The sequence below is a fragment of the Oncorhynchus mykiss genome, chromosome 12, assembly GCF_013265735.2.
Source record: "Oncorhynchus mykiss isolate Arlee chromosome 12, USDA_OmykA_1.1, whole genome shotgun sequence".
In the NCBI taxonomy this organism is placed as follows: Eukaryota; Metazoa; Chordata; class Actinopteri; order Salmoniformes; family Salmonidae; genus Oncorhynchus; species Oncorhynchus mykiss.
This window is the reverse complement of record NC_048576.1, coordinates 89,184,093-89,209,719: the sequence shown is the minus strand read 5'-3', so window position 1 is coordinate 89,209,719 and position 25,627 is coordinate 89,184,093. Positions and strand designations below refer to the sequence as shown.

General features: G+C 44.6%; 2 protein-coding genes across 2 annotated transcripts in view; one reads left to right on the top strand and one right to left on the bottom strand.

Moving 5' to 3' along the window:
- LOC110485259 (coronin-7-like) overlaps window positions 1-25,627 on the top strand; it is a 288,889-nt gene that overhangs the window by 164,595 nt on the left and 98,667 nt on the right. The window lies entirely within an intron of this gene.
- The window catches only part of LOC110512509 (vasorin-like), a 55,383-nt gene that overhangs the window by 14,100 nt on the left and 15,656 nt on the right, over window positions 1-25,627 (bottom strand). The window lies entirely within an intron of this gene.

The window sequence follows — 25,627 nt, the reverse complement described above, 5'->3', positions numbered from 1 at the left end:
GGTTTAAACACAACGCCTGGGGGAACACATTTAAATGGACTGATAATGGAATTCAGTGGGTTGTAATGGATTTCTGCCCGTGCTGATGAAGCTGGTGGTCCGTCTGAACTGCTCTTCAACATTACATGTGTATAGAACTTCCCTCACAGGAGAAGAAAGTTATTCTAAATAGAGTTTTCTACTAGCAGGTTCTTAACTATGACTTCATTTGGCTTATGCGTGCCTTTGCGGAAGTTTCTAAAATGTGGCTTGAGTTTTTCCTTCGGTTCAGCCATAAAGTCAACAGAGAGACATGAACCCGGGCTCTTCTGATATACAGCCTATAATAAAAAGCAGGAAGGCTGGTAGTATTACAGGGTTGGGAAATGATGAAGAGGTAGATGGAAAGACAGAGAAGAGAGTGTGGCTGGATGGATCTGCTGTGTGGCTGGATGGATCTGCTGTGTGGCTGGATGGATCTGCAGTGTGGCTGGATGGATCTGCTGTGCTGTGTGGCTGGATGGATCTGCTGTGCTGTGTGGCTGGATGGATCTGCTGTGTGGCTGGATGGATCTGCTGTGCTGTGTGGCTGGATGGATCTGCTGTGCTATGTGGCTGGATGGATCTGCTGTGTGGCTGGATGGATCTGCTGTGTGGCTGGATGGATCTGCTGTGTGGCTGGATGGATCAACTGTGTGGCTGGATGGATCTGCTGTGCTGTGTGGCTGGATGGATGTGCTGTGTGGCTGGATGGATGTGCTGTGTGGCTGGATGGATCAGCTGTGTGTAGAGAAAAGAGAAAAGGGGAAAGGATAACGGGGGATGAAGGCTGGGGAAAGGGAAACTCCAGCAACAGTTGAAGGATGGTAAAACAGACATTTTGCAAGCTTGCCTGGCGCATTGGAACCAATGGAATAGTCCCTAAAGTGCAATCCCCGATCATCTGGCACTCCAGGCAGACTCAATCGAATACCCAAAGTATTTAAAAGAAAACAAATCCTATTTGAACCCAGGTCTGTCACAACATAGACACATACAGCAGTATGCATTTGTGTGGTATGTGTCTGAAGCGGTACAAGACAAACATCAGCCAATCACACCTCTCCCTGAACAGAGGAAGCCAATCAGGCGCTGGAGGATACAGGCAAGAGACGGGGGACGGGTGTAGGGGAGCAGGGCCAGAATACACAAGATCAAGGGAGCCATGCAGTATAGATGGAGGTATGAGTGTCGGGAGAGGAGGAGAGAGGGGGGAGGCCGACATGAAAGAATGTGAGAGAGACGTAAGGAGGGGAGCTATGTAGATGAAGTTTGGAATATTTTCCTAAGAAACCCAATGTTGTGATTCTTGCTCTCTGGGGTCTATGTTTATTTTACTGTGCCTCATTCTGACCAGGGTCCAGAGAATCTGATAGCCCAGAGGGAGCCATGAGGCTGAGGCAGGCAGAGAGGGAGCCATGAGGCTGAGGCAAGGCAGAGAGGGAGCCACGAGGCTGAGGCAGGCAGAGAGGGAGCCATGAGGCTGGGGCAGGCAGAGAGGGAGACATGAGGCTGGGGCAGGCAGAGAGGGAGGCATGAGGCTGGGGCAGGCAGAGAGGGAGCCATGAGGCTGGGGAAGACAGAGAGGGAGCCATGAGGCTGGGGCAGGCAGAGAGGTAGCCATGAGGCTGAGGCAAGCAGAGAGGGAGCCATGAGGCTGAGGCAGGCAGAGAGGGAGCCATGAGGCTGAGGCAGGCGAGAGGGGAGCCATGAGGCTGGAGCAGGCAGAGAGGGAGCCATGAGGCTGGGGCAGGCAGAGAGGGAGCCATGAGGCTGGGGCAGGCAGAGAGGGAGCCATGAGGCTGGGGCAGGCAGAGAGGGAGCCATGAGGCTGGGGCAGGCAGAGAGGGAGCCATGAGGCTGGGGCAGGCAGAGAGGTAGCCATGAGGCTGAGGCAAGCAGAGAGGGAGCCATGAGGCTGAGGCAGGCAGAGAGGGAGCCATGAGGCTGAGGCAGGCGAGAGGGGAGCCATGAGGCTGGGGCAGGCAGAGAGGGAGCCATGAGGCTGGGGCAGGCAGAGAGGGAGCCATGAGGCTGGGGCAGGCAGAGAGGGAGCCATGAGGCTGGGGCAGGCAGAGAGGGAGCCATGAGGCTGGGGCAGGCAGAGAGGGAGCCATGAGGCTGAGGCAGGCAGAGAGGGAGCCATGAGGCTGGGGCAGGCAGAGAGGGAGCCATGAGGCTGAGGCAGGCAGAGAGGGAGCCATGAGGCTGGGGCAGGCAGAGAGGGAGCCATGAGGCTGGGGCAGGCAGAGAGGGAGCCATGAGGCTGGGGCAGGCAGAGAGGGAGCCATGAGGCTGGGGCAGGCAGAGAGGGGAGCCATGAGGCTGGGGCAGGCAGAGAGGGAGCCATGAGGCTGAGGCAGGCAGAGAGGGGAGCCATGAGGCTGGGGCAGGCAGAGAGGGGAGCCATGAGGCTGGGGCAGGCAGAGAGGGAGCCATGAGGCTGGGGCAGGCAGAGAGGGAGCCATGAGGCTGGGGCAGGCAGAGAGGGAGCCATGAGGCTGGGGCAGGCAGAGAGGGAGCCATGAGGCTGGGGCAGGCAGAGAGGGAGCCATGAGGCTGGGGCAGGCAGAGAGGGAGCCATGAGGCTGGGGCAGGCAGAGAGGGAGCCATGAGGCTGGGGCAGGCAGAGGGGGGAGCCATGAGGCTGAGGCAGGCAGAGAGGGAGCCATGAGGCTGGGGCAGGCAGAGAGGGAACAATGGAGGACACAGAGAGGAAATAGACAGACAGACAGACAGTGAGGTTTTGTTTCTGACTTAGAATATGTGGAGAACTACAAATACCTAGGTGTCTGGCTAGACTGTCAACTCTCCTTCCAGACTCACATTAAGCATCTCCAATCCAAAATTAAATCTAGAATCGGCTTCCTATTTCACAACAAAGCATCCTTCACTCATGCTGCCAAAAATACCCTCGTAAAACTGACCGTCCTACCGATCCTTGACTTCGGTGATGTCATTTACAAAATAGCCCCCAACACTCTACTCAACAAATTGGATGCAGTTTATCACAGTGCCATTTACTTTATCACCAAAGCCCCATATACTACCCACCACTGCGACCTGTATGCTCTCGTTGGCTGGCCCTCGCTACATATTCGTCGCCAAACCCACTGGCTCCAGGTCATCTATAAGTCTTTGCTAGGTAAAGCCCCGCCTTATCTCAGCTCACTGGTCACCATAGTAGCACCCACCGGTAGCACACGCTCCAGCAGGTATATTTCACTGGTCACCCCCAAAGTCAATTCCTCTTTTGGCCGCCTTTCCTTCCAGTTCTCTGCTGCCAATGACTGGAACAGACTGCAAAAATCACTGAAGCTGGAGACTCATATCTCCCTCTCTAACTTTAAGCACCAGCTGTCAGAGCAGCTCACAGATCACTGCACCTGTACATAGCCCAGGTATATCTCACTGGTCACCCCCAAAGCCAATTCTTCCTTTGGCCACCTTTCCTTCCAGTTCTCTGCTGCCAATGACTGGAACGAACTGCAAAAATCACTGAAGCTGGAGACTCGTATCTTCCTCACTAGCTTTAAGCTCCAGCTGTCATAGCAGCTCACAGATCACTGCACCTGTACATAGCCCATCTGTAAATAGCCCATCCAACTACCTCATCCCCCATACTGTTATTTATTTAATTTATTTTGCTCCTTTGCACCTCAGCATCTCTACTTGCACACTCATCTTCTGCACATCTATCACTCCAGTGTTTAATTGCTATATTGTAATTATTTCGCCACTATGGCCTATTTATTGTGTAACTGTGTTGTTGTATGTGTCGAACTGCTTTGCTTTATCTTGGCCAGGTCGCAGTTGTAAATGAGAACTTGTTCTCAACTAGCCTACCTGGTTAAATAAAGGTGTTCTCAACTAGCCTACCTGGTTAAATAAAGGTGTTCTCAACTAGCCTACCTGGTTAAACCTGGTTAAATAAAAATAAAAGGTGAAACGTTCAGAGCAGATAGAAATGTAGAGAATAGAGCCTCAACCACCTCAACCACTGTTCCACTCCTGGGTTCAAATACTATTTCAAATAATTTCAAATACTACAGAAAAGTCCTAAAAGTGAAAACCACGCCCACCTGGCACTCCAAGGCAAACGCTCATAGTATTTGTAAGATTTCGGGACAGTGGTTGAACCCAGGTCTGCTGTCATCCTGGGAGGAATGCAGCCGTTGAGCGTCAGCTTCTCTCCTCCTCAGGCTTGTCATTTCCTCTCTGCTGTCTCCACCGCTCTTTGCCTCCTCTCTGTTTAAACTTGAAACATTCCTGAGATGTGCTGCAGCTGAGTTTGAAAGGGAGCTTCCTCCGAGTCTCATCTGTCTACAAACACACACTCGGCCCTTGCAACGTTAGATTAAGAGGACGTTTCCCCTTTAGGAAAGCTATATATTTCCCAAGAAAAACGGGGAAAATCTCAACAGACTAGGGACTGACTGGATGTGTGGATGGAGTAAACACAGAATGACACAGAACACTAGAGAGGACTTACAGTATATAACAACATGTATCTCTATGGGAGTAGGGCTTTCTTTGTTCCTACTCTCATTACACAACTAGAGTTATAACCTCTGTGCTCTCTGGGTTTGAATATGACCGTATCTATTATAAAAAGATGATGAATGTGTGGCACTGCTGGTGCTAGCCTAGCTAGGCTGTGGTAGAGGAGAGTATGCATGGCAACGTCTTTGTGTAACACTGTGCAAGAAGAACATGTGGCTGTAAATGAAGAGGAGCGGAGAAATGAAAGGCCTTTCTCTCTCTCCCTGCTCTCTCGCTCTCGATCCCTCTCAAGACAGAGGAAAATGCAAGAAAACAGGGGGAACCAAAATGAGAGAGGGATGGAAAAGAAAGGTCCAACAAGCTAGGAGAAACAGAAAGAAGGGTTGGTCCTGTCACTCGTCAGTCAGGTGGAGGGCTGAGATGGGTTTAAAGGTCTAGCCTGCATGAGAGAGAGTTGTGAAGCCTCAGCAATTACAGCTTCACAGGGCCTCCCAGGGCCCAATGTCAAGAGCCCTTATCTCCAGCAAAAGGACAGGGCCGTGTGTGTGTGTGTGTGTGTGTGTGTGTGTGTGTGTGTGTGTGTGTGTGTGTGTGTGTGTGTGTGTGTGTGTGTGTGTGTGTGTGTGTGTGTGTGTGTGTGTGTGTGTGTGTGTGTGTGTGCGCTCACTGCAGACATCTACTAAATCACATCTATCTCCTTTTGATCCCCCCACAGAGCGGTAATTTGATCCCCGTCACTTCTAAGATCTGAACACTGTGTCATCTTTCCCTCATTCCCCTGGCTGCGGTTCGCTAATGGTACGGCCCTCACGCTGTCCTAGCAGGGGGCAGACTCGGTCAAAACCATCAATCTCAGACAACGGGGGTCAATGAGAGAAAGAGAGGGAGAGGAAGGTTAAACATCAGAGCCTAGTGAGAAAGGCTGGATGTGAAGGCGAAGCAGACCTGATATTTGTTAAGCGCCTGTTTGAAGGAATAAGAACTCCTGACATCCATCAGGCTGGTAGTGAGAGCTGGGATAGCATTTTGGGATGTGGCCTGAGCAGGCCCTTTTCTTGTGGTGGGCCTAAAATATACCAGAGAGAGAGTTGTGTGCAGCAGCTTGCAAAGTTCGTTTCACTGTATTGCCCCATAACCCCCCCTTCACACCACTACAAAGATACTGTGGCTGCCAGAGGTTCATTGTCCCTGACAGATGTCGTAAAATCATTACCCCTCCTTCCTTTTCTTCTCTCTATTCTCTATATTGCCAGATTCATCTTTGACTGAATTCTCTGTAAGGCTGGTTCTAGTAAAGTCAGAAAGGACAGAATGTTATTTGTGTCAGACTGAAGATTCTTTGCCAACTGTGCTTTCTCCGATGTCAAGATCCATCTCTGCTTACTACTAGGTTGCATTGCACCTTGGGAGAGAAAAGCAGTTTATAATTTACATTTGTTATTATCATTCACTGGATAACAAGCTGCAAGTGTACTTGGCATGGTTACCGAAAGCCTTGATCGTACTGCAGGAGAGGGAAAACTAGTTCTTCAATTTCTTTCTCTTCCTCCCCCGTCTCTTTCATATTAGTCTCTACCTCCTCCTCTCCATCAACACTTTCCTGCTCCCTCCCTCCCTCCTCAACCCTTATAGATTCAACGGCAAGTTAAACATGTCTGGCCAACGGTGCACAACATCATAAATACTTACACAAGTAAAAACTACTCTGCATTGTATTACACACGTTGCACAACACTGTGGTTAGCAAAGCTGACATTATTATACTGTATACTTTACGAACCTCGCTCCATGTTGTCATTGACTGTATACTTCACTAACCTAGCTCCATGTTGTCATTGGCTGTATACTTTACGAACCTCGCTCCATGTTTTCATTGACTGTATACTTCACTAACCTAGCTCCATGTTGTCATTGACTGTATACTTCACTAACCTAGCTCCATGTTGTCATTGACTGTATACTTCACTAACCTCGCTCCATGTTGTCATTGACTGTACTTCACTAACCTAGCTACATGTTGTCATTGGCTGTATACTTCACTAACCTAGCTCCATGTTGTCATTGACTGTATACTTCACTAACCTAGCTCCATGTTGTCATTGACTGTATACTTCACTAACCTAGCTCCATGTTGTCATTGACTGTATACTTCACTAACCTAGCTCCATGTTGTCATTGACTGTATACTTCACTAACCTAGCTCCATGTTGTCATTGACTGTATACTTCACTAACCTAGCTCCATGTTTTCATTGGCTGTATACTTCACTAACCTAGCTCCATGTTGTCATTGACTGTATACTTCACTAACCTAGCTCCATGTTGTCATTGACTGTATACTTCACTAACCTAGCTCCATGTTGTCATTGACTGTATACTTCACTAACCTAGCTCCATGTTGTCATTGACTGTATACTTCACTAACCTAGCTCCATGTTGTCATTGACTGTATACTTCACTAACCTAGCTCCATGTTTTCATTGGCTGTATACTTTACTAACCTAGCTCCATGTTGTCATTGACTGTGTACTTCACTAACCTAGCTCCATGTTGTCATTGACTGTATACTTCACTAACCTAGCTCCATGTTTTCATTGGCTGTATACTTTACGAACCTAGCTCCATGTTGTCATTGACTGTGTACTTCACTAACCTAGCTCCATGTTTTCATTGACTGTATACTTTACTAACCTAGCTCCATGTTGTCATTGACTGTGTACTTCACTAACCTAGCTCCATGTTGTCATTGACTGTGTACTTCACTAACCTAGCTCCATGTTGTCATTGACTGTATACTTCACTAACCTAGCTCCATGTTTTCATTGGCTGTATACTTTACGAACCTAGCTCCATGTTGTCATTGACTGTGTACTTCACTAACCTAGCTCCATGTTTTCATTGACTGTATACTTTACTAACCTAGCTCCATGTTGTCATTGACTGTGTACTTCACTAACCTAGCTCCATGTTGTCATTGACTGTGTACTTCACTAACCTCGCTCCATGTTGTCATTGACTGTATACTTCACTAACCTAGCTCCATGTTTTCATTGACTGTATACTTTACTAACCTAGCTCCATGTTGTCATTGACTGTGTACTTCACTAACCTAGCTCCATGTTGTCATTGACTGTGTACTTCACTAACCTCGCTCCATGTTGTCATTGACTGTATACTTCACTAACCTAGCTCCATGTTGTCATTGACTGTATACTTCACTAACCTAGCTCCATGTTTTCATTGACTGTACTTCACTAACCTAGCTCCATGTTTTCATTGACTGTATACTTCACTAACCTAACTCCATGTTTTCATTGGCTGTATACTTCACTAACCTAGCTCCATGTTGTCATTGGCTGTATACTTCACCAACCTAGCTCCATGTTTTCATTGACTGTATACTTCACTAACCTAGCTCCATGTTGTCATTGACTGTATACTTCACTAACCTAGCTCCATGTTTTCATTGACTGTACTTCACTAACCTAGCTCCATGTTTTCATTGACTGTATACTTCACTAACCTAGCTCCATGTTTTCATTGGCTGTATACTTCACTAACCTAGCTCCATGTTGTCATTGGCTGTATACTTCACCAACCTAGCTCCATGTTGTCATTGACTGTATACTTCACTAACCTAGCTACATGTTGTCATTGACTGTATACTTCACTAACCTAGCTCCATGTTGTCATTGACTGTATACTTCACTAACCTAGCTCCATGTTTTCATTGGCTGTATACTTTACTAACCTAGCTCCATGTTGTCATTGACTGTGTACTTCACTAACCTAGCTCCATGTTGTCATTGACTGTATACTTCACTAACCTAGCTCCATGTTTTCATTGGCTGTATACTTTACGAACCTAGCTCCATGTTGTCATTGACTGTGTACTTCACTAACCTAGCTCCATGTTTTCATTGACTGTATACTTTACTAACCTAGCTCCATGTTGTCATTGACTGTGTACTTCACTAACCTAGCTCCATGTTGTCATTGACTGTGTACTTCACTAACCTAGCTCCATGTTGTCATTGACTGTATACTTCACTAACCTAGCTCCATGTTTTCATTGGCTGTATACTTTACGAACCTAGCTCCATGTTGTCATTGACTGTGTACTTCACTAACCTAGCTCCATGTTTTCATTGACTGTATACTTTACTAACCTAGCTCCATGTTGTCATTGACTGTGTACTTCACTAACCTAGCTCCATGTTGTCATTGACTGTGTACTTCACTAACCTAGCTCCATGTTGTCATTGACTGTATACTTCACTAACCTAGCTCCATGTTTTCATTGGCTGTATACTTTACGAACCTAGCTCCATGTTGTCATTGACTGTGTACTTCACTAACCTAGCTCCATGTTTTCATTGGCTGTATACTTTACTAACCTAGCTCCATGTTGTCATTGACTGTGTACTTCACTAACCTAGCTCCATGTTTTCATTGACTGTATACTTCACTAACCTAGCTCCATGTTGTCATTGACTGTATACTTTACGAACCTCGCTCCATGTTGTCATTGACTGTATACTTCACTAACCTAGCTCCATGTTGTCATTGACTGTATACTTCACTAACCTAGCTCCATGTTGTCATTGACTGTATACTTCACTAACCTAGCTCCATGTTGTCATTGACTGTATACTTTACGAACCTCGCTCCATGTTGTCATTGACTGTATACTTTACTAACCTCGCTCCATGTTGTCATTGACTGTATACTTCACTAACCTAGCTCCATGTTGTCATTGACTGTATACTTTACGAACCTCGCTCCATGTTGTCATTGACTGTATACTTCACTAACCTAGCTCCATGTTGTCATTGACTGTATACTTCACTAACCTAGCTCCATGTTTTCATTGACTGTACTTCACTAACCTAGCTCCATGTTTTCATTGACTGTATACTTCACTAACCTAGCTCCATGTTTTCATTGGCTGTATACTTCACTAACCTAGCTCCATGTTGTCATTGGCTGTATACTTCACCAACCTAGCTCCATGTTTTCATTGACTGTATACTTCACTAACCTAGCTCCATGTTGTCATTGACTGTATACTTCACTAACCTAGCTCCATGTTTTCATTGGCTGTATACTTCACTAACCTAGCTCCATGTTGTCATTGACTGTATACTTCACGAACCTCGCTCCATGTTGTCATTGACTGTATACTTCACTAACCTAGCTCCATGTTGTCATTGACTGTATACTTCACTAACCTAGCTCCATGTTGTCATTGGCTGTATACTTCACTAACCTAGCTCCATGTTTTCATTGACTGTATACTTCACTAACCTAGCTCCATGTTTTCATTGACTGTATACTTCACTAACCTAGCTCCATGTTTTCATTGACTTTGCACCACACTTAAAGGTGGAGTTTCAGTTTACCAAACTATCCGGGGGTATCAACAATAAGTGTTTTCAGTGTCTTCGTGGATTGACTCGTCAGAATTCAGAAAGTCCCCCAGAACTCTCCTCTCTTTTCTTCTGTTCTACTTTACTCCCTCCATTTTCTCTCAATAATCCCCTTTCCTCCTTTTACCCATTCATCATCTGCTGCCCTCTGACCTGTCTAGGGGGGCCCTGGTTTATGGGATGGCGCTGTCATGTTGAGGGATGACCCTTACTCGGTGCATTGTGGGTAACAGGGTCCAGCTGTGGTCAGGGGGAGGGGGGCACTGACAGTGGAGTTAGGATGGGTGGTGCGTGGGGGTGCTCCTGTTTCATCTCACAGGACAGCAGCTAGGGGGATGGGGGTAAGAGGAGGGGGTCACCAGTGGGCAGATAGACCTCCACACCAGTGTTCCCATGGCTGCTGAGGTGATCATTTATGAATGTTATGTATACACGTCCCTAGTGCTGTACACTGCAGTAAATCCATAGAAACTGCTTGAGCCCAATGCTAGTGGGATGCTGCACTGCTGTAGTGAATCTAACAGGGGTAACAGTGTTATACCCTGGATGACTGATCTCTGGCTCTGTAGTAATGGAGATCAGACTGTTATTAATGCTCTAGACTACTAGCATTGTTCCATTAAAAGACAAGGTCCCAGCATAAAAGGACTCTAGTAGCTAGGCACTCAGCATACTATCTCTCTCCTTAGTAACTCAGCATACTATCTCTCTCCCTAGTAACTCCCTAGTAGCCACTCATCTCTTCTTCCTAATGAAGTGTTTCCTAAACCCTCGACATTTCCACTGAATCCACTGTATTCGAGGACTAGCACACCTGAATCAACTAATGAAGTGCTTGGTGATTGGTTGACCAATCAGATGTGCTTATACTGAAACACATGACATAGATGGAATGGCTAGGGGTGCTTGAGGAGAGGTTTGGGAAGCCCTGGCCTAACTAATACATCTCATTAGATAACCATCACCTGCCAGGAAAACAAAGACTTGAAAGCAATGAGCCATATTACTATTCCTAGAGGTCAGGGGTCAGAGTCAGATTGGCTGTTTCCACTGCTGTTAAAGCGGCTGTGTCCTTTGTGTAACCCTCCACCAAGACAGGACAGATAACAGGGCCTGTTTGTCACAGGCACACACCCATCGCACGCACACATGCAGAGACAGAAACACACACACACACCCCTGAGCCTCCTGCCCACCTACCGGCCCCACCGCCACAACAGGTGCACTTTCTGCACTCCCCCAGGGCATTTCCAAACCCAAAACCTCCAAAGTGTGTATGTACAACTCATGCGACCCAGGTTAAATCCTCTGCGCTTCAGAGCTGCCTTGGCTGCTCCATTCCCAGGGAGCGAGGCCGGGAGAGGAGAAGAGAGGCAGACGATGGCCAGGCCAGACAATAGTCGTGTGTTAGCAGATGTCTATACCGCCTCTGAGCTTTAAGGTCTGAGGTTCAGTTTAAATCCTCTCCTTTCTTTCTCTAAACATACTGCAGAGGAAGGGATTCTAGATGCCTGACAAGATCCCCTTGGATGAGATTCACACACACACTAACTCTCTGTCTTGCTCTTTGCAGATCGTATAGGTATTGACACATGGCTGCCGTTGCCTCCCTCAGTCAGCACTGATGAGGTGACCCAGCCCTGTGACCCTTGAACTTTCTGACTAATAAAATCAGTGAGGTCACAACCCACTCACATGGACACAAAGCAGGCCTCTGTTACACACCTACCATCCCTGTGGTCAATTGGCTGATTATCCAATCACAGCTCTTCATACAGACACGTGGTGAGAGACTAGCCCATTAGGCGTCTGATCTTTACCATACAAAAATATCTCATTCATACAAAGTGTGCAGAGACCAGAACAATGGATAGGTCTGTATCCTCCTTTCCTTTGTGATGGGTTTTGAACTAACGTTTGATCCCATACCTTAACACCTGTCTCTGTCTAGTGAAACAAAAAAACTGGTTTTCTGATCTGATTCTAGATCACATTTAAACTGGGACTATTCTTCAGATAGAGACTGTCTCTGGTAATGGAGTTCCCTGTAGCTCAGTTGGTAGAGCATGGTGCTTGCCACGCCAGGGTTGTGGGTTTGATTCCCAAGGGGGACCAGTATGAGATCAAATGTATGCACTCACTACTGTAAGTGGCTCTGGATAAGAGTGTCTGCTCAATGACTCAAATGTACAACACTGTCCTGCCCCAGTCATACACTGTATGTCAGTCAGGGACATAGAAATAGAATTACTAGATAATGAACACAATTAGATTAGAATGCTAACAAGCAGGTCTGAGGTCAGTTAGGGACAGCTACTATAAAGTAAACACTAGCTCAACACTGTGCTCAAATTACAACTGATACACTTGGTTTTCTGACTCTGGATCTGATTTAGATTGTGACTATTCTTCAGAGACTGGCTCTGGTCCTAGAAGGCTGGTTTGCTCCTGTTCCCAGGTCAGTCAGCTTTAAACAGCTACTAGCCCCCTGGCCTCTACTAACTGACCCATACACGCTGACCCCAAGCCTTAGAGACCACTGTGCTTGACCTGAGCACCATCTGTCACATGCCAATGTGGTGTAAAAAGGCAACCCGATGTAGACGCCTCTCTGTGGGAGAACTCTTTCTCTCTCCCTCTCTCCCTTTTTCTCTCTCTCTCGCTCCCTTTTTCGCTCTCTCTCTCCCTTTTTATTTCCCTCTCTCATTTGATGGCTTGTTGGGGAGCAGGAAGGTGCCACAGTGTTCAGCTGAACCCTGAACTCTATAGTCTTCATGTCATGAAGGAGATATTTGTCCACAAGGACCACTACTATACGGCTGTGCAGTCTGACCTGGGCTGGGATGCAGGAGGCTGGGATGCAGGAGGCTGGGGTTAGCAGGAGGCTGGGGTTAGCGGGAGGCTGGGGTTAGCGGGAGGCTGGGGTTAGCGGGAGGCTGAGGTTAGCAGGAGGCTGGGGTTAGCAGGAGGCTGGGGTTAGCAGGAGGCTGGGGTTAGCAGGAGGCTGGGGTTAGCAGCTAGTACTGCTGTATTCACACACTGTCTATACTGTCTATACACACCATTCACATACTGTCTATACTGTCTATACACACCATTCACATACTGCCTATACACACCATTCACATACTGTCTATACTGTCTATACACACCATTCACATACTGTCTATACTGTCTATACACACCATTCACATACTGTCTATACACATCATTCACATACTGTCTATACTGTCTATACACACCATTCACATACTGTCCATACTGTCCATACACACCATTCACATACTGTCCATACTGTCTATACACACCATTCACATACTGTCCATACTGTCCATACACACCATTCACATACTGTCCATACTGTCTATACACACCATTCACATACTGTCTATACTGTCTATACACACCATTCACATACTGTCTATACTGTCTATACACACCATTCACATACTGTCCATACTGTCTATACACACCATTCACATACTGTCCATACTGTCTATACACACCATTCACATACTGCCCATACTGTCTATACACACCATTCACATACTGTCCATACTGTCTATACACACCATTCACATACTGTCCATACTGTCTATACACACCATTCACATACTGTCCATACTGTCTATACACACCATTCACATACTGTCTATACTGTCTATACACACCATTCACATACTGTCCATACTGTCTATACACACCATTCACATACTGTCTATACACACCATTCACATACTGTCTATACACACCATTCACATACTGTCCATACTGTCTATACACACCATTCACATACTGTCCATACTGTCTATACACACCATTCACATACTGTCCATACTGTCTATACACACCATTCACATATTGTCTATACACACCATTAACATACTGTCCATACTGTCTATACACACCATTCACATACTGTCCATACTGTCTATACACACCATTCACATACTGTCCATACTGTCTATACACACCATTCACATACTGTCTATACTGTCTATACACACCATTCACATACTGTCTATACACACCATTCACATACTGTCTATACACACCATTCACATACTGTCTATACTGTCTATACACACCATTCACATACTGTCTATACACACCATTCACATACTGTCTATACACACCATTCACATACTGTCTATACTGTCCATACACACCATTCACATACTGTCTATACTGTCTATACACACCATCCACATACTGTCTATACACACCATTCACATACTGTCTATACACACCATCCACATACTGTCTATACACACCATTCACATACTGTCTATACACACCATTCACATACTGTCTATACACACCATTCACATACTGTCTATACACACCATCCACATACTGTCTATACACACCATTCACATGCTGTCTATACTGTCTATACACACCATTCACATACTGTCCATACTGTCTATACACACCATCCACATACTGTCTATACACACCATTCACATACTGTCTATACACACCATCCACATACTGTCTATACACACCATTCACATACTGTCTATACTGTCTATACACACCATTCACATACTGTCTATACTGTCTATACACACCATTCACATACTGTCTATACTGTCTATACACACCATTCATATACTGTCCATACTGTCTATACACACCATTCACATACTGTCTATACTGTCTATACACACCATTCACATACTGTCCATACTGTCTATACACACCATCCACATACTGTCCATACTGTCTATACACACCATTCACATACTGTCTATACTGTCTATACACACCATTCACATACTGTCCATACTGTCTATACACACCATTCACATACTGTCTATACTGTCTATACACACCATTCACATACTGTCTATACTGTCTATACACACCATTCACATACTGTCTATACACACCATTCACATACTGTCCATACTGTCTATACACACCATTCACATACTGTCTATACTGTCTATACACACCATTCACATACTGTCCATACTGTCTATACACACCATTCACATACTGTCTATACACACCATTCACATACTGTCTATACACACCATTCACATACTGTCCATACTGTCTATACACACCATTCACATACTGTCTATACTGTCTATACACACCATTCACATACTGTCTATACTGTCTATACACACCATTCACATACTGTCTATACTGTCTATACACACCATTCACATACTGTCTATACTGTCTATACACACCATTCACATACTGTCTATACACACCATTCACATACTGTCCATACTGTCTATACACACCATTCACATACTGTCTATACTGTCTATACACACCATTCACATACTGTCTATACACACCATTCACATACTGTCCATACTGTCTATACACACCATTCACATACTGTCTATACTGTCTATACACACCATTCACATACTGTCCATACTGTCTATACACACCATTCACATACTGTCTATACTGTCTATACACACCATTCACATACTGAACATACTGTCTATGCACACCATTCACATACTGTCTATACACACCATTCACATACTGTCTATACTGTCTATACACACCATTCACATACTGTCCATACTGTCTATACACACCATTCACATACTGTCTATACTGTCTATACACACCATTCACATACTGTCTATACACACCATTCACATACTGTCTATACACACCATTCACATACTGTCTATACTGTCCATACACACCATTCACATACTGTCTATACTGTCTATACACACCATCCACATACTGTCTATACACACCATTCACATACTGTCTATACACACCATCCACATACTGTCTATACACACCATTCACATACTGTCTATACACACCATTCACATACTGTCTATACACACCATTCACATACTGTCTATACACACCATCCACATACTGTCTATACACACCATTCACATACTGTCTATACTGTCTATACACACCATTCACATACTGTCCATACTGTCTATACACACCATCCACATACTGTCTATACACACCATTCACATACTGTCTATACACACCATCCACATACTGTCTATACACACCATTCACATACTGTCTATACACACCATTCACATACTGTCTATACACACCATTCACATACTGTCTATACACACCATCCACATACTGTCTATACACACCATTCACATACTGTCTATACACACCATTCACATACTGTCTATACTGTCTATACACACCATTCACATACTGTCTATACTGTCTATACACACCATTCACATACTGTCTATACTGTCTATACACACCATTCACATACTGTCTATACTGTCTATACACACCATGCACATACTGTCCATACTGTCTATACACACCATCCACATACTGTCCATACTGTCTATACACACCATTCACATACTGTCTATACTGTCTATACACACCATTCACATACTGTCCATACTGTCTATACACACCATTCACATACTGTCTATACTGTCTATACACACCATTCACATACTGTCTATACTGTCTATACACACCATTCACATACTGTCTATACACACCATTCACATACTGTCCATACTGTCTATACACACCATTTACATACTGTCTATACTGTCTATACACACCATTCACATACTGTCCATACTGTCTATACACACCATTCACATACTGTCTATACACACCATTCACATACTGTCTATACACACCATTCACATACTGTCCATACTGTCTATACACACCATTCACATACTGTCTATACTGTCTATACACACCATTCACATACTGTCTATACTGTCTATACACACCATTCACATACTGTCTATACTGTCTATACACACCATTCACATACTGTCTATACACACCATTCACATACTGTCCATACTGTCTATACACACCATTCACATACTGTCTATACTGTCTATACACACCATTCACATACTGTCTATACACACCATTCACATACTGTCCATACTGTCTATACACACCATTCACATACTGTCTATACTGTCTATACACACCATTCACATACTGTCCATACTGTCTATACACACCATTCACATACTGTCTATACTGTCTATACACACCATTCACATACTGAACATACTGTCTATGCACACCATTCACATACTGTCTATACACACCATTCACATACTGTCTATACTGTCTATACACACCATTCACATACTGTCCATACTGTCTATACCACATATGTCAGAGTCAAGGCCCGCGGGCCACATCCGGCCCGCAAGAAGGTTTTTTACGGCCCCTGGGATGATCTTGATTTATTATTAGAACCGGCCCGCAGCAAGCCGGCAGCCCGCAGATCTTTTACACGCACCAATACTACATTTCCCACAATGCAAAGGTGACGCACCGAGCAGTAGGCTGCTTCATTTCAATATTTATTGGCACAGCAGTCGTCAGCATCACAGTAAAATTAACTTTCAGATACCCATCAAAAATGGCAAAACGGAAGGTGGATACTGAGAACCGGGGGTTTCAAACAAGGTGGGAGTCGGAGTATATGTTCACGAAGGTAGCTGGAAAACCTGTGTGTCTTCTGTGTGGAGAAAGTGTGGCGGTACTGAAAGAGTATAATCTGAGACGACATTATGAAACGAAACACGCGGACAAAAACAAGAATATGGACATGGAACAAAGGCTACAAAAGGCCAGTTTTATTTTGGCAGAAGAGATCGCTAAATCAGCCCGGCCATTTACGGAGGGGGATTTCATCAAAAACTGCATGATTAAAGTTTGTGACGAAGTTTGCCCAGAAAAAAGGCAACTCTTTTTAAATGTGAGTCTGAGCAGAAACACCATTGCCGAGAGAGTAGACCAGTTGTCCATCAATCTAAAAGAGCAGCTTGTGAAAAAGGGAAAAGATTTTATTGCATATTCCTTGGCTGTGGATGAGAGCACCGACATTTCTGACATTGCCCAGTTGTCAATTTTCATCCGCGGAGTGGACTCCAACCTAAGCGTGACAGAGGAGTTTTGGGCTTTACGTCCTATGCATGGCACAACTACGGGGCATGATTTGTATGAAGAGGTGTCAAGATGTGTAAATGAGATGGAGCTGCCTTGGGAAAAACTCGTGGGTTTGACAACCGACGGAGCACCTGCGATGTGTGGACACAGGAGCGGACTGGTGGCGAAGATACGGGAAAAGATGCAAGAGGAAAACGCGACAGGTGAGCTGACAGCTTATCATTGTATCATACACCAGGAAGCGTTGTGCGGTAAAGCCTTGAAAATGGAGCATGTAATGAGCATCATCACGCGCACAGTTAACTTTATCAGAGCCAAAGGTTTGAATCACCGCCAGTTCAAGGCATTTCTGACGGAGTTAGAAACGGAGCATGGTGATTTGCCTTATCACACAGAGGTGCGATGGCTAAGCCAGGGAAAGGTGCTTCAAAGATGTTTCGAGCTTCGTGAGGAGATTTGTCTGTTCTTGGACAGCAAAGGGAAAGACACAACACAACTCCGAGACGAAATGTTTCTGTGTGAAATGGCTTTTCTGTGTGACATTACGAGTCATCTGAATGCAATAAACTTGCAGCTGCAGGGTCGGGATCGTGTCATCTCTGATATGTACAGTACAGTGAAGGCATTTAAAACCAAACTGACTCTGTGGGAGACGCAGATGCGGAAAGAAAATTTGAGCCACTTTCCCAGCTGCCAGACCATGAAAGAGAAGCTCTCTACCAGTGCGTTCCCGAGCACACAGTTGGCTGATAAAATAGGTATGCTTGCCGCTGACTTTCGACGCCGATTTGCTGACTTTGAAGCACAAAAAAGCAGGTTGGAACTGCTCGGTAACCCATTTGCTGTTGACGTGGAAAGCTCACCACCAAACCTCCAAATGGAGTTGATTGACCTCCAATGCAATGATGCACTGAGGGCAAAATATGCGGCAGTGGGTGCTGCGGAGTTCGCCCGTTTCCTCCCCGGCACAATGCCCCAGCTGCGCATCCAGGCTGCTCAAACGTTGTCTATGTTTGGCAGCACATACCTGTGTGAACAACTGTTTTCTTTGATGAACCTGAACAAAACATCACACAGAAGTCGACTTACTGCTGAACACCTCCACTCAATTCTGAGGATTTCTTCAGCTCAGAGCCTTACCCCGAACATTGATGAACTTGTGGAAAAGATGGGACACCACCAAGTATCACCCTCAACCTCAAAAAAGTGAACATTACTGTGCAATCACATATTTAGAGTTTTTACTCAGTTCAAGTTTAAAAGTTAAAATTTAATATTTGTTTTCACTGCATGTTACTTCTCCTTAAACAAAGTGTTGTTTTTGATTAATAGATTTTTGCACTTTATTTTTTTGTATTTCAATCCAATTATATTTTTAAAATATTTCAGTTGAGTGGATGATAGAAAATTGCTATTATTGTTTTTTCTTTGAAGTAAATTTAGCCCACTTTTGCTAAAATAGAAAATATAGTCTACTGATGGTGCCTTGAATACCGGTTTCTTTCATTTAATGTTCATGTTATGGGGATATTTATATAAAGTAAATTTGTCTTTTGTGTCTGTTGAAAATTAAAGATTACTGACAGAGCCATAAGAAAATATTGCTTTATTTATCTGATCATATTGTAATATATTTGTTAGGTTTTCAGTAGGTTCAATTAGGTTCACTAGACTATATGCGTCATTTAAAAATTTTTCAATGAACATTCGAACAGTCCGGCCCTCGTCTTGTAGCTGATTTTTTTATTTGGCCCTCCGTCCATTTGACTTTGACACCCCTGGTCTATACACACCATTCACATACTGCCCATACTGTCTATACACACCATTCACATACTGTCCATACTGTCTATACACACCATTCACATACTGTCTATACTGTCTATACACACCATTCACATACTGTCTATACACACCATTCACATACTGTCTATACTGTCTATACACACCATTCACATACTGTCCATACTGTCTATACACACCATTCACATACTGTCTATACTGTCTATACACACCATTCACATACTGTCTATACACACCATTCACATACTGAACATATGTATTTATATTTCGCAACATTTCTACAATTCTATGCATTTTTTCATGGGGTTTTGTACTGTGTATTTAAATACTGTATTCTTCACATAGCTCATTCTAATATTTCTACATTGCATTTTAGTTACACTGTTTATACACACGGTGTATTTTTTAATATACTGGGTTATTGATATATCTCACTCTAATATATTTACTGCTGTACATATCATTGTGAGTATATATTGTGTAAATTCCTCCTGTGTAGATGTGGATTACTGTTACAGTGCTATTTGGGTTAATTAGATTCGTTCTGACGTTTCAAGATTTGTCAAATGTTTTTGGGGCATCATTTGTGTACTTGTTGACTTTTACTACATTTTACTACATTGTTAGGAACTAGTGACATAAGCATTTCACTGAACACTGCTATAACATCTGCTAAAGTGTGTGCATGACCAACACATTTGATTTGATCATATAATAGAACTAATAACTCTGTAATGAAGAGGCTGTAAGTGTATGGGTACAGGGAAAGCACTTGTCCGTTGTCGGTTTTCAATCATGCAAACCAGCAGGTGTACATTCTTCTGGTGTCAGTGAGTATGTGTTATGTGCGTGTGTGTGTTTGCTGGGTGTGAGTGTCAGAGGATGGTGTGTACCTGTCTTCATGATGTGTGTGTTTGAGTATCGGAGACGTGTGTGTGTGTGTGTGTGTGTGTGTGTGTGTGTGTGTGTGTGTGTCAGGGATTAGTTAGAGGCAGCTCAACCTGTTCCGTGGCCGTGTGCTGACACACAAGGCAGGTGTGATGTGCACACCAATCTCTCTCTCTCTCCCTCCATACCTTGTTTTCATCATCCTGTATTTACCTCTAGTTTATTGTTACATGTCTTTGAATGAAACACTGATTCATCATCACCCCCTGATATTACTGCTACGATTAACTATTTATCTTGACTTCAGTTCAACTTATTTTCAACTTCAAAGGCTATCCAGGAGATCAAACATAGTTTTGATCAGGGATTTACCTGACTCCCAGTTCTGCTTTCTCTCTCTTAGTAGAGAATAGTATTTATTTTTTGGGACCCTGTTGCCCGGTGTTTCTAGAAAAAGAGGGTCTGAACCTCCAGATTTCTCTCCTGGTCAAATAGAGCCGTGTGTATTTTTTAAGAATCAGTATATTCAGATACTGAAGATGTACATGTATGTTTACATTCAGTCCTACCCTTGTCCCTCTGTTCAACAGTCAAATGTAGATTGAAGGTACCTATGACTGAATATGTATGGTCACATTCAGTTTGACCTTTCTCCCTCTGAACCCTGAACGTCTACTGTCGGAAACAAAGGTCAAGTCAACAAAAGCTAAGGGTTTGTGACACATCCAGTCCGTGGGCGGACAGACGGACAGACGGATAAACAAACACACACTCTCTGAGTGGTTCTGTCACCGTGTCCCTCTGTCTGGTTGTCCTTCCCTCTGGCTACACGCGCCACTGTCCCCCGCCCTATCATGTCACCTCCTACCAAATACCTCTGTCACCCCATGTCTCCAGAGAGGATTTACCCTGCAGTGTGCCAACCACATTTCTGTCACCGCAGCCTCCGCCGCCGCCGTAGCGCGCACACACACACACACACACACACGTCTCATAATGAACCTGCAGTTAATCTAGGAGCAGCAGGTAACAAGCAGTAGCATTCTTTCACCTCCACGTCACCAAAAATGTAAAATAGGTCTGTACATTTACCTCAAATGTTAACAGATATACAGGCTGTGGAGAAATCAGGATTTCCAGTGAGTTGATAATGATCTGATGATGGACTCTCTACGTTCCAGCTGATGTGATACTTGACTAATGTGAAAGTCAGTGGACATGGCATCATGTCCTGTGTAACCTGGACAGGCTGTCTGAAGTACACAGTTTCACACACCCCGTCAACATACACTGAGACACACATGTATGAATCATCCTCAGCCTCATAGCACATCTGTGTTCACACCTGTTCATCCCCCGTTGCCCTGTTTTCTCTCCCGTCTGTGTTTCTTCTGAAGGTGTTCTTCAGGACACCAGTAACCTCTCCTCCCTCTGTCTAGTGGCTGTCAGGGGGGTTGTAGAGGTATAGACAGGGCAAATATCCACGCAGGAAGGGAACCAACTCTCTCTCTCACACACACACACACGTACATGTCTCTCTCTACCAATGAGCCGTGTCGTAGCAGGTACGGGCGAGGGAGGGACAGAAAGCCAGTATGTATTTTCCTCCAGGGGACAGTGACGTTAAATTGACTTGAAGGATAAACGTCACAGTACACCTCTTCATAGAACACTGAAGGGATTTGTGTCAATCAGCTGGAGATGCTGCTGCTGTTCTGGTTCTTGTCTTGAAGGTGTTTTAACAGAAAGGTCACTGTTGTCCTGTAGGAGGTCTATGACAGTAAAGAATGCCACAGATGCCAGAGATGGGACAATGTGTGACACTAGGGACACAATGGTGACAGTGTCACTGTGAGGATGACAGTAGCAGTACATTGTTTAGTCACTTGGCCGTCGGCCTGGCGATTTACAAGATCATTTATTAAACTTGTCGTCACTGTTTCCAATTTAGATCAATCTGTAGAGTTTCTCTAGGTCTGTGTTTTCCTGTCCTGGGGACCCATAGGGGGGCCCTAGCACTAACACACCTGATTCAAGTAATGAAAGCCTTGATGATTCCTTGAATCAAGTGTGTTAGTGCTCGTAATGAAAGCCTTGATGAGATGATTCGTTGAATCAAGTGTGTTAGTGCTAGTAATGAAAGCCTTGATGAGATGATTTGTTGAATCAAGTGTGTTAGTGCTCGTAATGAAAGCCTTGATGAGATGATTCGTTGAATCAAGTGTGTTAGTGCTAGTAATGAAAGCCTTGATGATGAGATGATTCCTTGAATCAAGTGTGTTAGTGCTAGTAATGAAAGCCTTGATGATGAGATGATTCCTTGAATCAAGTGTGTTAGTGCTTGTAATGAAAGCCTTGATGAGATGATTCGTTGAATCAAGTGTGTTAGTGCTCGTAATGAAAGCCTTGATGATGAGATGATTCGTTGAATCAAGTGTGTTAGTGCTCGTAATGAAAGCCTTGATGAGATGATTTGTTGAATCAAGTGTGTTAGTGCTCGTAATGAAAGCCTTGATGAGATGATTTGTTGAATCAAGTGTGTTAGTGCTCGTAATGAAAGCCTTGATGAGATGATTCGTTGAATCAAGTGTGTTAGTGCTCGTAATGAAAGCCTTGATGATGAGATGATTCGTTGAATCAAGTGTGTTAGTGCTCGTAATGAAAGCCTTGATGAGATGATTCGTTGAATCAAGTGTGTTAGTGCTCGTAATGAAAGCCTTGATGAGATGATTCGTTGAATCAAGTGTGTTAGTGCTCGTAATGAAAGCCTTGATGAGATGATTTGTTGAATCAAGTGTGTTAGTGCTCGTAATGAAAGCCTTGATGAGATGATTCGTTGAATCAAGTGTGTTAGTGCTAGTAATGAAAGCCTTGATGATGAGATGATTCCTTGAATCAAGTGTGTTAGTGCTAGTAATGAAAGCCTTGATGATGAGATGATTCCTTGAATCAAGTGTGTTAGTGCTTGTAATGAAAGCCTTGATGATGAGATGATTCCTTGAATCAAGTGTGTTTAGTGCTAGGGTAACCACAACTTTTGGTGTGGCTATTGCAAATGGAATTAGTTGTTGTTGCTAACTTAATTGTCACTGTGTCTTATCAATCTGTGGAGGAGAGGCACATGTGTATGTTGATGTGAGTTATGTAGGTCCAGGTGGGGACATTGACTACATTAGTCATCTGAATCTAATCACCTCTCTCTCCACGTCTCTCTAGGATCTGAGTAGTCATGACGTCACATGGTGTATGTAGTCTGATCTGGAGGCTGAGAGAGGGATCTGGCTTGTAGACAGTAGTGTGTCTGTGTCATTGTGTCAGTAGAGGACAGTGTAGGGTTCTCACAGCTACACATTTACACTTTCTTTCCTCATTCTTTGACAATAAGCCTGTGTTTACAGACCTATCTACCTGTTTTACAGGTCTGTAGTTTACTGTACTGTAGAAATGACTGTCTGTGATTTTAAGCCATTCTAGCCTTGGGGCTTTATCCCATAAAACATACACACACACACACACACAGATAAATTATGACAAGAAGATCTCTTTGGCTGATTTAAACTGTCACAAAAGAATGCATTGTGAGAAGACATCTCGCTGTGTTGGTCACTTGCCAGGGCCTCCTAGCTCAACCAACCGCCTCTAACGTCCCCCTGTCAGCTTGGCTTGTCCCGGGGTGGCCTCGCCTGCCTCCTGAGCTCACTGCTGCCTGCTTCTGCCGGGGCTGCCTCTACTCTGTAGCTGAGAGATCTTTCAACAAGGTTATATCACCGTGACCCTGGAACACTGCAATTAACGTGCAACAGGTGTGCCGTGCTCTCTGGGTTAGATATGGGAGAGATTCCTCAAGAAAACAACCATATGAGAGAGAGAGATCTGCCTGCGGAGGCTGGAGCGCTAACACACACCACTGCCTGGTCATGTGTTGCACATGGCGCTCCACTTTAAACAACCCACCACTGAATTCAATTTGAGAGCTATTCCCCCCGAGCCTCCTCGTGCCCTCCATCTGGAGAGGTGAGAGACGGGGCCCTTGGTGAGGTTTTGGGAGATCTCTGTGTGTGTGTTTGCACACAGATGGAATCCACATGTGTTCTATGGGTTAGTCCCACTGTCTTGTTGTTAATGCTGAGTAGAGAGAGAGAGACACCATGGTACATCACTCCTGCTTCATATTGTAAAACCCCCAGAGAGGAGAACTACCCGTCCCTTCACACAGTGTCCAGGTGTTTCTGGACGTAGTCTTCCAGACACTGTGTTTGTGTTGGTTGTCACTCTGTACAGCCTATAGAGGGGCTCTGTCAGACCCGTCCAGGAGCAGATACATGTCCTCAGTGATGGAGCAGACAGACCCTCCCTAGTCTCTATGATCTCAGCCCTGTCATGGCCCCCTACGCTCCATGGTTTGGAGACACACACATACATACACACTTCTTCTAGTTCAGGAATGTGTGTCTGGTTGGAACGCTGCTGGGTTGTAAATAATTCACTATCTAGTGAGAGAGGGTTTGTGTCAACACATAGTCTTCTGGCTGCTTCTACCTTAATCCTGTCGTTTTAACATCAAAGCTCCAACGCACTGCCTCAAATTACAGCACACAGTGACATCCTGCCTCACTGCCTGTCTGTCTGTCTGCCTGCCTGCCTGTCTGCCTGCAGTACATGTGTGTGTTTGTCTGTCCACAAGTCTGCTCTCCAGAGTGGGGCTAATGTGTGTGTCTGTGTGTGTGTGTGTGTGTGTGTGTGTCTGTGTGCAATCACTTACTGCATGCCTCACTCTGTATCACTCCCTTTCACTCTGTCTCTCTATGTCTCTCTGTCTCTCTCTGAGGTTTGAGGAGTGGGGAGGAGGGAAAGGTAGAGGTGGTTGTAAGGAAATTAGTGAGTGTACTAATGATTCCAGACCCCACAGGCCTTGAGCAGTGGGCTGTGTTCTGGGTCAGAAAGGAGAGGAGGGGGGAGAAAAGCACACTTTCCAAGCCTGCACAGTCCCTGTCAGACCTTAACAACAGCCCCTGCTGCCCCAGAGCCTGACTGCTGGACCAGACCACAGCT